We start from the raw sequence: 16,272 nt of genomic DNA on the forward strand, positions 1-16,272 counted from the left end.
TTTTTGCTGTTTGCAATTTCTGCGGTATTTAGGCATAGTTGAAGCTTTTTAATACAGATCAGTTTTAATATTCAATGTTATATTACTTCTCTATTTTATTTCTTGTCATATTGTAACCCAGATTAATCCCATTTTATAAAAAAAAATAAGCTCTATATAATAAATTGCGTTAAAATCAAAATGGCTTTTACACAGAAAACAATTAAAAATGTGCCGGAATAAACAAAAACAAAACAGAATTTAATACCATTATACACTTTATACTCATCCATGATAAACCAAGTTAAGCTGCAACATCGGCCAATGCAAACCTTTCTATTTATAATGAAAAGGTAAAACAAAAATTGTTTCGTGGAAACCATTTACTCGACTGAACAGAAATAGATTGTACTTGGAAATTGTACGAACAACTGCCGGATATAATCACATAAGTGAATATACATTGTAAAGTAATCCCTTTATTGGTATTGATTTTCAGGTATTTACAAGAATATAGATTTTTTATTTAAAATTGTAGTTTAACGCTTGATAAATCGGATTGCACTATAACATAGTCCTTTTATACTAGCATTGCATGTGAGAATAAAATATGTATAGAAACACTAGCTTCTGCCAGCGGTTTCACCCGCATCCCGTGGGAACTTCTGCACAAACCCGGATAAAAAGTAGTATAGCCTTCCTCGATAAATGGGCTATCTAACACCGAAAGAATTGTTCAAATCGGACCAGTATTTCCTGAGATTAGCGCGTTCAAACAAACAAACAAACAAACTCTTCAGCTTTATAATATTAGTATAGATGTGTCCGGATCGTTAGATGTTTAAGGTAAAAGGTTCCAAAAATCATGACTTTAAAGTAAGATCGTTGAGAATGCAAATCAGAAAAGTAACTATAAAGAACTGGTCCGATATAATTTGAAATAAAACCAATTTTTAAAATCCTATGATTTTCACCATTTTAAATACGTCTTTAGTTATCTTCTCTATGTTAGCTTACTTCTTTCTCAACACAAAGTAACAAAATACATAAGCGCCGAATGACGTCAACAATAACTTTTTTTGTTTCAAACCGCAAAATCAAACTGTGGGCGGCTTTCAGTGACACAGGGCCTGTCGACACCACAGGGTTTACCGTTTTTTTTTTCTTTTCAGAATTTACGATTACTTGATACCAATTTATACTGAACAATCACATAACATCAACATCTACACATAGTAATATAGTGAAAAGTATTAATTTGTTTGATTGTACCTCAAAGGCTCTGAAACTACTGAACAGATTTGTTTTTTTTTTTATGTTGGAAAACTACACTCTTCCCGAGTATCATAGGCTCCATTTTATCCCGGCACGTTCCTACGGTACGCGAGTGATACCAGGAAAACGACTAGTTACTTATAAAGGCTCTAAAGTTAAAAATGCTCTGTGTACAAACTTACTACATTTAACAAAACAATTATAGCGTGGCAAAGAAAGTAAAGTCGCAATATAAATTATAAAGGAAAGCTAGTTTGACACAATAAAAGTTCACCATCAAAGGTACGTCAGAGAACTTTGACGGCACAATTTGCTCGTGTAAAGTAGGTCATCACTTATAATAAAAAATAAAAGTCCTTTTTTCTATTCTATATTTAAAAACTCCAGTGAGATCGCCTTGCCACCTCGATGGAGGGGGATCGGTAGAAAATAATAAAGTAGGTACCATGAATACTAATAATGTGTATAAAGAGCATTTGAGAATTTAAACTTGTTCTAGAACTGATTTGATCAATCTACAAGAACGATCACAGAAACGGGAGACATGGTCAAAAAAATGTGAACATATCTCAAAAACCAACAAAATTATCGGAAACGTGTTGTTATCAATCGTGTTAAAAAATACGCTTTTCGAAAATGTACACTTGTCAAAATTTGTCAGGTATAAATAATAAAATCTATCTCAAAAGGACACGAAACGGACTTGAACGGTCACTAAATTCCATCAATGTCGAAATTGGCCTATTGGATTCCGTCGGCGACATTACTGAAATCTGATCTGAATGTTTGCCTGATAGCCGTTACTGTCACCGTGTTGACCTAGTAACTGACTTCGAGATCAATGTCCCTTGCCATTTAACACGGAATTCCGTTGTCCGCTAATAATTCAATTCTTGGAAGCAACGGAATTAGGTTCAAATCTGCCAGATTAAAAGGCAGATGAACGTTTTAGAATGCAGTGCTATAAAAAAATTGACTTTGAAACTTAACTACACTTTAATAGGGTCCTTTTTAGAGTCTTCTATCATTAAAGTTAACTTAAGACATCAAGACTCGGATTTTCGGTCTGAAACCTCTCTAAACCGCATTAAGACAGCATACTGGTCGGTAATAAATCCAGTTTTAACGCAGTAAATAATATATTCAGAATATTGATTGAAGCAGTCACTATGGGTCACAACTACCATTATAATATCTAGTATTTCTATAAAAAACCTTATTTTTTACAGCTGAAGAGTAAAAATATTGGTTGATATTTCTATGTCGGAAACCGCACATCCATAAGACTTCTTCTAAGTGCTTAAAGTCTAGACGCTGTGTGTCGCGGTCGGGGTGACAACCGCAACACAGGCACATTAACTATTTCCTCTTATTTTCTTGACAAATATGTGCCGATAATTCTGGTTGAATTTCTTTAGTGTGTCGTTGGTTTTTCCATGAAATAACTTATCTAAATCATCAATGCTTTGAAGGTTTTAACTACCAAATTAAATACAAATAGGTCACAATATGTTCTGAGTGACGTTTCGGGTGCTATTAGTGTAACAAGAGCTAGATACTACACTCATTCTTTGATATCCCCTTTTGTCAGAAACTCAGGTGGCAATAAACTATAGTTAGACCATTTTTCACTAAAGGCGAAGGATATTGCATCGCATTGTGACCTAAATACATCTGTTCTACTATCTATGTGAGTCTATAAGTCGCCGATATGTCGCCTTCATTCTATTCAACCTCTTTATAAGTCGTTCGAACTTCAATAATTGGGTTGATGTCCGAATCGTTCGTTGACCTGTTTAACAGATATCTGAAGCTCACCATCTTGTGATGAGCGTCATAAAACATTGATGTTTGGATATGGTTCGGCACTTGATCTGAATTAAGTTTTATGTTCGCATTTGTTTTTGTTCCTTATTGATATATTTTTAAGAGGACACTTTGAAACTTAACTCTACGCATTTTTTACATACGTGAAAATAAGCATAAGTACTCCATCTTTTTTGTTCATGGAAACAGACAGTTAAATAAAAAGTATAGAAGAAAAGCCCAATGACCCACTATCAGTTTTCAATGTTAGTGAAGACAATATTCATTCCAAGAAAAGGAATTTATTCTCTTTATTGCCGATCGAAAATTGATGGTTATACAACGGCCGGATCGCGACGGTCAAGTAAAAGGCGTTCTTCTATAGCTATAGATAACTTCTGAAGCTCGGTTATGAGTTTCCTACTTGAGCGAAAAATTTCGTCTATTTTATTCAAGGTCGAAGAGCTATATCGTGTAGAACTTGCTTACCACATAATGTACTGCGCACTTGGTAATTTCACTCGTTTTGGTATATTTGCAAAAAGCCTTATCTTGTAATCTTTTGTTGCCAGCACTCAAATATAAACTGGCTACTGGAATTTTGGTATAACGTGCAAACATAAAATAAAATACAGTATGGTTTTAAACAAGCTTTCTGCATTGTTATTTTGCGAGGGAAATATTATCTTTGTGCCAAATTACTGGGTGATTAAAATAAGTAGAGGGTCGTAAAAATCTTAATGGGCTAGTTTGCTGTCTTGATAATGTGCGTGATATTGAAACTTATTGCTGGTACATATACGGTTCGTTTTGAGTTACTTGTAAATTAGGACCTAGTAATATTAGCGAAGATGCTTACGGGATTCGTCTTTCTAAATTAGCAATTATGAATAATATTGTCATTATTTAAAGTTGCAAGTCATTATTATAACTAAGTTATGGCGCTGAAAAATAAATAGATTATATTATTAGTAAATAGTTCTGCTCCTGATTTAAATACACTTTTTTTCAACTGTTGCGATATATAATTTAATACCTACCTATGTATTTCAAAAAACAGTGGCAAAAAAATGTTGGATGTATATATTTTAAGCGTATTCCTAGGCTTGCCTAGATTCGGGTTGAAGTAAAAACTTTACAACAGTATTATTTTTCCAGCACAGAATTTTATAACTTTTGTTCGAAACACGACGCGCACGTAAAATTTTTGGCAAAAAAATCCCCATGCTCGGATCGGATTTTACGGTAATAAAATTCTGTATACCTATTCCGTAGCGTGATATTTTTTCGTACGCATTATATCCATAACATAAAGCCGTTTTGGCTATAATCACATATCTGTATGCAAATCTCAATGGACACGGAACCATTTCGCGTGTTTTAATTGCGTAACGGATGGCCGTTCACACTCATAACCGGGGGAAATTATATCTTTATTAATAACTGGCCCCGTTTTCCTATAGCGGTAATTTTATTAGAGATCGTTCCTTTTTTATTTGCTTGATGGAAATGCGGCAAATGCTATCGAATAAGGACGTTATGTTTTACGGTAAATGAAGGCTGATTTGATTTTTACTGCGATTAAAATTTTTATTAATTGGTTGTGCCCCGTGCTTTTATTTATCCTATTCATAAAATTTTGATGTTTGTCGAGCGTATGTTATAAACAGTTAGCTACTGTCATATTTTTGGATTATATGAACCTAAAATACAATCAGTAGGTATACTCGGATGGTCAATATTTTACAACTAAAATTACCTTTACACAACAGCAGTTAATCAAAATTCTCGATACAAACCCACATCCAATAAAGTAGTAAAACCATTTAAACTACTCCTCGGAAAATCACAATCCTTTTGGAACCATACCCTCCGGAACGTTCGAAACAAATCTTTGACGTTCAACTTATTGGTTCCCAGTAACAAGTATTTCGTGTATCTTATAAAAGACATTTTCAAAAGAGGTACTGCGGACTCAATTCAATTTTCTCGATTCAAGGAACATCTAGTAGAAGAACGAGGTGACATTCGAAAGGTACAATGATCGCATTCTTTGAAGCGTAACACGTAAAGGCGCTGCTACCTGACCACCGTATTGGCTTGGATGGACCAACGATTCTCTCGGAGCTGGAAAATCTTTCAATATTTCCTGGATTGCAATGACGGTGTATATTAGAAGTTGTTTGAAGCTGTTAATTAGATTCAATCTGATATATCACCTCGTTTTTAAGGGATGAGTTTTTATAAGGCGGCTTTCTAAGCTTATCTTGTTTTTTTGCAAAGGAGTCTTGAAAGTGTAAGGAGGTTAAATCATTGCTATATCTTTGTTGCTGGCATGAAACACAACCTGTTGTTAAACGTGCATTCGATATTCAAATAAAAAGTAAGATTCAAAAGCTTTCTATGCCCTCAGATGGTGTTGGTACAAAAAGTAATCTATGAACAACCTTTGTACGCAATTTCGAAGTTTATCTTTAATCGGTACGATTTGTGGTTTTGCGTCGTTTGCTACAATTACATTCGCATGATCAAAAAACAACTTTTTGCCATACCCTTGTGCGGTCAGAAATACTTGTTCCAATTGATTTGGTAAGAACATAAAAACATTATTATGTGGGTTCGAATCAGAATCAAATTGAATTAGAAGTTTTTTTTTATTGCTGTGAATTTTCACGAACGCTTCGAAATCTTTTCTTTTGTACTTTTTAAATGTCTTTTGTTTATAAAGTTCGAATTATATCGAGTGGAAAATTTTATTGCAAATATAAGGTGGTTTTACTTGATCATTGGGTCTGTTTATTGTCTCTCGAAAAAATACAATCTTATTTTAAAGGTGACTTTTGGCATTTGGTAGTTATAAAGTGTGTGTTTTTTTTACCAAATCGATAAGCAATGTCAATAAGTTATAACCATGTAAAATTATATACTATGAATAAAATACTTCCCGATTGCCGTCTCTCAAATATTCAGCTTAAAAAATAAAATTAATCCGAAACAGAAATACTCTCAAAGGAAAGCGCAACTATCATTGCGAAACGAGCCATTTTTATTTAAAGTCTCATTTTAAACCTCTATTGACTCAAGGACGGCAAAGTATTCGTCCGGCAAACGGATAAAATAAAATCGGCCACTTTTCAAACAGGCTCGGTTCCGACAAAAAAAGAAACTATATAAATTAGGGTATACTATTATTTTGTTTTTCATGAAAAGATTTATTAACTCACAGTCATATCATCATCCTCCGAGCCTTTTTCCCAACTATGTTGGGGTCGGCTTCCAGTCTAACCGGAATCAGCTGAGTACCAGTGCTTTACAAGAAGCGACTGCCTATCTGACCTCCTCAACCCAGTTACCTGGGCAACCCAATACCTCTTGGTTAGACTGGTGTCAGACTTACTGGCTTCTGACTACCCTAACGACTGCCAAGGATGTTCAATGGCAGCCGGGACTTACTGTTTAACTCACAGTCGTAATTCATACTTTATTTATTTATTAGCTTCACCAATAATTTTGAAAGTCAAAGTTAAATTCTTGAGTGGGGAGAATAGATGTTTATTGGAGGGGAATTATTATTAATGTTCATTGCATTCGATCATGCAACTCGGTCATAATGAACCGCGTAGCATTGCATTGTTCTGTCTATTTAATGACATTGTTGACATTTTACTCTATATATTAAAAGGTCGACCTAAAAAAGGTTTTAAATGTTTGGCTGATAATTTGGTGGCCTTTTAGTTTCTTCACTCTATACTTCTCCACCAGTGTAGAAGATGGTGGGTGAACCCACGAGAGCTTGAGTTCCAGAGACAACCCTTAATCACCGTAGACGCGAGAATAAGGAATAATCATTAAAGTTAACATGCGCAAGTGACCCGGGCGTACGCAACAGAGCACGCGGGTGGGTATTTTGCTTTGGTACATGAGTCGCTTGATCGACACGTTTTTGAAAATGCATGTTACCTGCGCATGTACCTCAACATCCGCAAGCTACTTGCGCAGTGTAGACGCACCCTAAACTCTTCATAATAAAAACAACGTATCTAGATTTCATTGAAACACGTAATGAAGATAGACCGTAATAAAACTATAAGCATCTTAATAAAATAACTCAATATAACAATGTTAGTGTATTTTCGCGTTATACCAATAACTAGTTATTTTGATTTGTGCTCTCGAAGGCGCGCGCGAATAATAAGAATGTGACTTGAGGCTATGTAACAGATATAGCGGCTTGTCGGCTCTCTTGCAAACTACGTAGCAACAAGATGAAATAAAAGCAATTCTGAAACTGTGTTTTTCTTTAACATGGTGTATTTTGTGTGAGTGATTTGAGCTTGCTTTGAAATAGGTACATATACAAGTAATAAAGTGAAGACAGGTAAATGTACATAAGTTCCTATAAGATTTTATAACAGTCAAACGGCATGTGTCACATCTCAAAAACATGAAAGGACTACAACAAAAATAAAATCGAGACTTGGCTGGAGTACTGCATACAGCCATATGAGTAAACTGACTATTGCAACCATGTTTCACTGCATGATAGTATTTGAATGGCGTTAATATCTGAAGAATATGCTATTCATGGATCATTTAACTCAGAGGCCGTTATTATACTCTATCCTTTTTATCCCTTTTAAAGCTTTTGTAATAATTTATAAAACTTCATTCTGTCATAAAACTGTTACGTAAAAATAAAACCAACTATGAAAACGTGGGTTATTTACGCGACAACTTTTTTCCCAGTTTCAAACATTTTCCAGCTCAGAATCCCAGAGGAACCAATGTCACATGACAATCCGTTGAACTAGTTTTGTTTTCCTAAATGTTAATTACGAAAAATATGAACAAATAACTTATATTTTTTTTTGTTGTTCCACCTAAAAAACACGTCAGTCCAAACTAATATTGTAAAACCATGTCGTCACCGCCTGACACCTCGAAATTGTGTAAAATTTCGCCAGACATATCAAAGTTGACATAAAACTGCGTGAAATACAATACATCGAACGCAACATAGGACGGGTACACATCGTAGCGGGCTATGACATTTTCCGTCCACAATAGAGTTACGCCTGCCGCGTCAAACAATGAACCCAGTCAATCGCGGTATCGCTGGTACGGCAAACAACACCGCTGGGCGTAACAACGGGGAATTGTTGCAAGTGTATACGGGACTTAAAGGTGGGTTTTGGTATCCTCTATTGTATGCCAGGATGAAGTTTCGTATCGATCCCGCCAATCTTCAGTCTCCGTAATGATGACGGTGGCTTACAATATCTGTGACTCAGTATTAACGGGCGTGCATTGTTATTCACACGGTGCACTTCTGATAAAGTGGATAAACGTCTCAGACCAAATCTGCCGGTAAAGATTTTCTTAGTTGAACATAGTTTCCGTATAAACTTGACGTAAGTTACATCATAGGCGGTGTGAGAAAGTTTAGTAACGAGCACTGAGCATCAAAATTTGACAAAATTCAACAAGAATCAAAGTGTTATATCGCGAGAAAACCAGCGTCACAAGACATTGAACCAGCCGAGTAATCTTGTCACAATACATTTGACAATTTGTAAAGCATACTTAGACATTATCGACCCTTGTACAATCACCATCGATGCTCGTAATAACTCTTTTTGAATCACCTATGTATATCGGCTTTATCAAAGTAGGTGTATTGCCTTTTAATAACACCATTTTTTCTGAATCAGCTCAACCTCAGACTTAATTCATTCTAGCAAGTATCGAGACTGGCAGCCCACTCACAATTATGCCAGCATAACAGTTACACCGACATAACTCCCACAGAGTTAAACTCCCCGTAAAAGAACAAAGGTAAAGCTGCAAAAGTACGTATTTCTCCATTTTATAAACTTGCTTGAACTTCGTAAAACATTCTTGGGCTTTGGTATTTTAAAAGTATTTCTCTACGTCAGTTATAGACAAAGTATGGTCTGGGCAGGTATCGATTGTACAAAGGATTAACTTGTAACGGTTAGTCTGCAATCTATTTTGTTAAATTGCTTTGTTGTTTTAAACGAGGTACTACTTGTAGTTGTCAGTTCAGCTCGATATCGATCAGGGTGTAGTCACATTGTTTGAAACTGATGGTTTGAGCTACTTGATGACTTGTGTGTGGGATTGTTCCAGAGAGCGACCACCCCGGGTCAATAAGTGCAAAAAACTAGATACACACCCAACCAATTAGGTTAAGGCGATATATGGGATTGGTAAGCACCTTGCTGAATACGGGATTCAACAGGACGGGTAATATTATTATGGGCAAGAGTCTACTACGCTCCTTCTCCCATTCTCGGGTGGACGATGTCCATGAGCAAAACAAGGAAGAATCACCAATAATTGATAAAAAGTACTTGAATATAAATGTTTGACTCTATGCTAGCTTAGCTTATCTAGTCAGCCTACAGCCGTACATTGTCTATTGAACATGACTGAACTCGTTCACAATTCCTTGAAACAACACTGTAAGCAAGTCTGAATAGCTCTGTAATTTAACAGTAGCTATTTACCGGTAAATATTTCTTTGGAATCAGACTATCATCGCTTTAAATTTCTAGGTAAGGTCATAAGCTAGATTAACGTTAAGTATACCTCTAGAATAGGTACTGGATTCTATTTTCGGTATTTCTCGTGTTTTATTATGTACAGATACATACCTAATTACTTAGGTGTCACGAAGTTTGTAATATTAAAGTATATTTTCCCATAATGTTGAAATATGACATAAACTCATAATTATAGTTTCTGCTTTGCAGTTTTTTGTGACATTTTAATTAGTTCTTAAGTTTACTCTGTATCTTTCTAATAAATAATTATCTCCTGTTAGATCATAATATGATCCCATTCTAAACACTAATCTTAGACCATGGCACAAGACGAAAACCGCAGAAATATACCCTTCATACATATTTTATTTGAACATTCTTGTCGACGAGGAAAATGTACATTATGTACTAGGGCGACAGATTTGCATAGCAATCAGACATACCTGATCTTTGAATTGATAGCAATAAAGAAATGTATAGTATGGTATCGCTGTTTATGTCTATTTTTAAACACTTGTTACAATATGGTTACAAGATGTTCGTCAATACCTGACTGTCAAGCCTCAAGACACAGGCTGTAGCCTAGTTTCAGTAGTATTGTAACTCTTGTTGATGAATAAATAATTTGATTATTTTTTTAAAATACTTTTGAAGATTTCAAGTTCAATTTACTTGTCGGTCCTTTCAAGTGAACCCGAATACTGCAGACTAAAGTGTCGACCGACAGTTAACCGCTTAAATACCTGATCTTTGTAATTAATGTGCGTACTAACATTCATCTTCACACTTATTTTTTTTCATTATTTTTTAAAATTATTCCAAATGTAGCTATTTAAAATTATAATTGATAAAACATGTACATTATGAATCTTAGAGGTTTCATAGTGTCGATATTTAATACAAGATTTATAGATTTGCAAATAAAATCAGTACACAAAACAATCTGGACCCCGCTGGTCAAATATTTGGGTATTAATTAGTACTAAACTGAATAACAGCTACTTCTGTATGGCTATAGCTGAATGAACGAGTGCGCCCTGGGGCAGTCAACCAGGCTAATTGGGTTGCTAATATTTTAATTTACATGAATATTCTTCTTACATCCCACAGCTCATAAGGGCTACGATACCGGGCCATACGATTTTTGAGTATGAATTCGTTTGTTCAACAAATGAATACTTTTGGTGTAAAAGTTCGTTCGGAAAATAATGGGAAATTTTCTCTAAACATGTCATTGTGACAAACGTCTGTTTAACTATTTGTATGTTTTTTTAGGTATTTCATTTATAGAATCTATACCTACTTTTTTACATCAATTTGTAAGCGGACTTTATGTTTAAATATGCTATATTCAAGTAAACCTGTTAGGTATTATTACTCAAACATCAATAGATGCCAATATAAATAAGATCAAATAAAAAAATACATTTTAATTGCACGTGGCTCCATTTCTGCAAGTAGGTATATGCACAGAAAAAACACATAAACTTCAACAACTAACAGCTCACGTTATCTAACTCCTCTAAAACAAAAGCAAGAAAACTAAACACACATGCAACACGGAGTGCATAGTAACAAGGATTAAATTAAAAGTGCTTTATAAAATACTACCTAATTGTTACCGGCAACTTTGTTCGCGTAAACTCTGACCTTCTACGCGTCTCTTCGGACCTACTTGCTTTTTAAGCTTTATAATTTCGGGAAATTTTGTGGAGTGTGTACTCACGAGGTAATTACAGGCCCCTCTTCATAAGGCCAAGTTGAGGGGAAAAAGGATAGTACTATGCAGAATTTATAGGTCCATTTCTCTTCCACATTTAAATTAAAATATGTTACGAAAATAATATCGACGTACGGTTAAAGGTATTTTAGGATGACCCAGGCGGCTTGTGGTGAACTATGTACTCATCATCCCACAATCCTTTTCCGCACTAAATATATTGGGATCGGCTTCCAGTCTAACCGAATACAGCTGTGCACTAGTGTTTTACAAGGAGCTACTGCCTATCTAGCGTCCTCAACCCAGTTACCTGGGCAACCCGTTATCCCTTGGTAAGGCTGGTTGTCAGACTTCTGACTACCCGCAACGACGGCCAAAGATACTCAATGACAGCCGGGTCCTACAGACAAATAGTCTTTCAAAACACTGAACTATGTACAAAATGACCAAAATATGTAGTCATAAATGGGCAAAAAGTATAACCTCTATCTACGTAATCATCATCATTCTTTTAAATCGAACAATATGGCGGCCATTACAGCAAACGGTCAAGCAAAGAATTTCTGTAGTCTTAGAAACGATCGTCATTTTTCTTCTCGGTCATGACCATTATTATCAACCTTAGGAAAATAAAAAGGTTTTCATATCAGTTAAAATCAACTTATATTCAAGTCCTTTCATAATAACCAAGTCGTGGTGGCCTAGTGTGTAAAGAACTAACCTCTCATGCATGAGTTTGTGGGATCGATTTCAGGTCCGGCAAATACCAATGAAACTTTTCTAAGTTTTTATGTACTATCTAAGTACATCTTAGACACCAACTGAAAATTCTGTGCCCGCATCAGCTATAGAAAAACATTTGTCATATTAAAGGTATGTAATATCATTATATTCAAACCACTAGCTCACCAGTACAATGATAGGTACTACAACTTACCTATATATGTATATATTGAAGTACCGTGGTACCTACAGCACAGCACTTTACTATGGCATCTAATCTCTCAAAGTTGCCCGTCAAATGAAAAGACGCTTTACTTTATACTCGTGAAATACAAGTGCAAACACCGGCCTAGCACTATGACAAGAACTCCACAAAGGCATTCAACAGTTCCTTCCAAGACTATAGTAATCTAGGGAGAACATTCTGGAAGGATACTCAAGACCTCGAACTATGTATTTTTGGGGCTTCTGATTGTGGTCAACCTAATTTGACTATAGACATTGCTAGTCTTGAGTTATGTTCTACATGAAATTCTACATGTTGTGGTCCTTAATCTACACTAAGGTAACATAAGTTGATGCACCTTTTTCAGACCATGATGCAGCTTAGAGTCCATCTGGATAACAGTCAACCTAAAACCTGACCATAAAGTCATGCAATAACCAGAATGCTTTGAGAAGCATGGTGATAAATGCTATAGCCTTCTTTCCACAAAAAGAGCCGTTCCTAACCAGTCCTTCTGTTACTTCTGGCTATCCCACTGCGTAAGGCCTAGCATGAAGTAATAAGTGGAGGGATATTACATTTAATGAAGATCAAAATCTTGAAAGTCTACAAACGGTCGATGCCCTATCGCATTGATACGTAGTCAGAGTAGTATATAGAGTTCAAGTAGTATCAAATCCAACTTCAAAAATAAATTAGTTTGAAAAAAAAACCTGCTATCCTAAGCTTATTTCAAAGCAATGCTCCAGAGTATGATAAAGATAACTGAATATTAGCAAAAAGTTTTTAAGAAAACTTACTTAATACTACTTGAAGGTTCTTTGCAAACATATGAAGATTTATGTCAATGCTATAATACGATTTTAATACTATTCAAATTAGGTTTACTTTTGGGAATTTTATTTTCAAGTTAAACGATTTTAAAAGTATTCGATTGATCGTTTTAATGTAATAAAGAGCCCGATTATTATTTATATAAAAAAAATATTGTCTTTTCGTTCATAAACATGTATGTATATTTTTAAGTTGTTGACCTTTTGAATAATACATAAAGTCTTAGGCTACGATTTATTTATTTACGAACCATCCTGAAATGTAAAAAAACTTGACACATGTGTGTACCATAAATACTTAAATCAACCCTAATTGCGTAAGTAATAAATCAATACGTTATAAAAATGTATTGCTTAAATTATATCAGTGAACTTTATTAAAAATGTGTGTCTACATATGTAGTACATTTTAAAATTGTAACATGTAAAATGGAGCTTTCTGATATTTGATTTCAACGAAAACATTCAATATATAATTAACTAGCTAGGCGAGCTGAAGTCTACTTTACATTCTTTATTTTTGTCTGCAAAATCTCGCGCCATTTCTTTTTCGTCTACTTATCCATCAACGTTTCCCAGTCTCTTTCGAAAGCCTCTTAAAGTACATTAACTTCCCAAAAAGTGTTGGTAAATAAACGTTACAACAAAGAACAAAAATACTGTACAAAGTAAAAACAGAAAACGGAAAGGGATGCTGGAAGGTGAAAAGTGTTCCAAAACATATCATTATTTACCTTACATTTGTATTTGTGAAGACAGAAATACAAACTCCATTCCAGCACTCTGAGTACAATTGTCTGTTATTAATTACGTTACACCAACACTACCGTCACATGGATTATAATAATACGCCAAAATAGGCTTTCTCGCGCATACTTATTAATACACAACATGAATCCCGCTGCGGCTGCCTTACATCCCGCTCAATCTACCGCAACACGACTAAACTGTCCCAATTTGTAAGCTATCATTTCAACAAATTAATGTTCAAAAATTACATAGTGCCGCCTTAATAACCGTCTCTTTTGAGGACAAAGGGTGTCCCTTCAGCATACTGTCTCCGCTTTTTACGAGTGAATGTCACAAAGAGTCGCTTTTATTCACATCTAACAAAAAAATAACAAAACGCCACGAATCGTCGCCGGTCCTATTGTCCGATGATGTGGGTAGGGGGACAGATGCGAGCGCGTTCGCTACGGCGTAGGCGCGTCGTAGTGCCGCTACGGCCGGCTCGCCACTGGCGGGGGCTACGCGAGCCCGGACCGTTCACCTACACATCTACATCGAGCTCGCGAACCTATCGGCACAGGGCGGCTCACGCACACACCTGCGGCTCTTACAAGAGGGCCGCGAGAGGAAGCGGGAAAGTAACATTTTTGGGCTTGTAAATGATGTACACACTAATGGTGATTTACTCACACACGCGCCGGCCGACGCACAACTTCTCTCATGCCCATACACATAGAAGCGATTTAAACTTGTAATCCCCAACGATAATTTGTATTCAACGGATTTGGTTTACACTAAAACAGAAACGAGTAAGTTTGATTTTAATAAAACTGTTTGCCGATCGAATAATAATTATAAGTTACGTGTGCTTGCCGAATCGTTAACCGATTTTCGTATTACTGGGAAACGAATGTTCTGGAAAAAAATTGTTAATTTTGAATTCAGTACATCAAGAATTCAGTAGTTTATATTCTGTAGTTTATATCCCACCAAAAACATTACATGTAAAAAAAGCCAAGCCTCTACGCAATTCTTCTACCGTAAAAAGTTGTGAGATCGCATAGAAGCCAAGTCCTGTTCAACTTTATTTGTAATAATAAATTAATATTTTGTGACTATATCAATAGTTTTGTTCACATTCCAAGAATATTGACTTGGCCATGAGCACAATAAACTATAAATATATATAATACAGCATATCTGGAAGAGGTGAAAGTCAAACATGAAGTTTAATATCACAGAATTAAATACTTTTAGTTTATTGTTATTAAATGACCGACAGTCAGAATCATCCAACATCAATGAACTGCACATGTACTATGGCACATGTTTAGTCTATCGTGATCTCAAATTCCAATCAGTCCATAATCAGTCCAATCGTAAAATCATGTCCATATATAAATTTATCAATCCAACGGTATTTACACGGCTGGCAGGAGCTGGATGCGAGAAGCCGAAAATCGATCTCAGTGGCGTGCACTTGGAGAGGCCTATGTCCAGCAGTGGACTGCGATAGGCTGATGATGATGGATGGATGGTATTTACACGGGGATACACAAGGAGCGACTTTTAACTTGTGCTCATGGCCAAGACAATATTATTGAAATGTGAACAAAACTATTGATATAGTCACAAAATATTAATTTATGATTACAAATAAAGTTGAACAGGACTTGGCTTCTATGCGATCTCACAACTTTTTACGGTAGAAGAATTGCGTAGAGGCTTGGCTTTTTTTACATGTAATGTTTTTGGTGGGATCTAATTTATTTTTTGTAGGTCTCTTTCTTTTCTAAGTATATAACAAATTAAATTAGCTTACATGCAACTTACTAAATATATTACAAACTAAATATGTACACCTAAAGTAGCACGAAAAATGCATTTTTTTTAAATAAAGTAAAAACTTTTCGAAATCGTCGAATTTTCGAATCGAATATCTTTTAGAATCAAAGGGGTTTATTTCAGAGATAGATGGCACTATCACATGAAATTATTTGTTTTTTTTAAGTACTACTTATACTGAGCTATATAACGAAACCATAGCGCGATTTAGACCAGGACAACGCCATCTATGAGCGAGCATGGAGTATTTATCGCACTGCATTTATATAAAAGATTTTATCATCATTTAACCTAGCTTTTTTATTCATATGTATTTAATTCATACTTAATATATAATAACAATATACCACACTATGTAACAATAAAACAAATAGTAACATTTTGTACATAAGTAAATAACAAAGTTATCAATGCAGTCAAAATTCATATACAATGTTCTTGAAAAACCGCAAATATAAATTTGTTTTCTATTTTTTTATTAATTTTTAAGGTTTTTATAATTTTCCCTTTATATGTAGCTAATAACCTGTCTTGGTGCCAAATTTGAAGGTTCTCAGTTTGCTAGAAGTA

The 16,272-nt window shown here is 35.2% G+C and overlaps 1 protein-coding gene across 2 annotated transcripts in view; it reads right to left on the minus strand.

Moving 5' to 3' along the window:
- Positions 1-14,380, minus strand: part of LOC110374769 (uncharacterized) — a 58,810-nt gene extending 44,430 nt beyond the window's left edge. The window contains exon 1 of one of the 2 annotated variants that reach the window (XM_021332629.3): positions 13,868-14,380. The gene's annotated coding sequence lies outside the window, so the exon portion shown is untranslated. Of the gene's footprint in view, positions 1-13,862 lie in introns of both variants that reach the window. The other variant, XM_021332630.3, reaches the window with a different exon arrangement.
- Positions 14,381-16,272: the final 1,892 nt, after the last annotated feature.

Source organism: Helicoverpa armigera, chromosome 8 (genome assembly GCF_030705265.1).
Source record: "Helicoverpa armigera isolate CAAS_96S chromosome 8, ASM3070526v1, whole genome shotgun sequence".
Taxonomy (NCBI): domain Eukaryota; kingdom Metazoa; phylum Arthropoda; class Insecta; order Lepidoptera; family Noctuidae; genus Helicoverpa; species Helicoverpa armigera.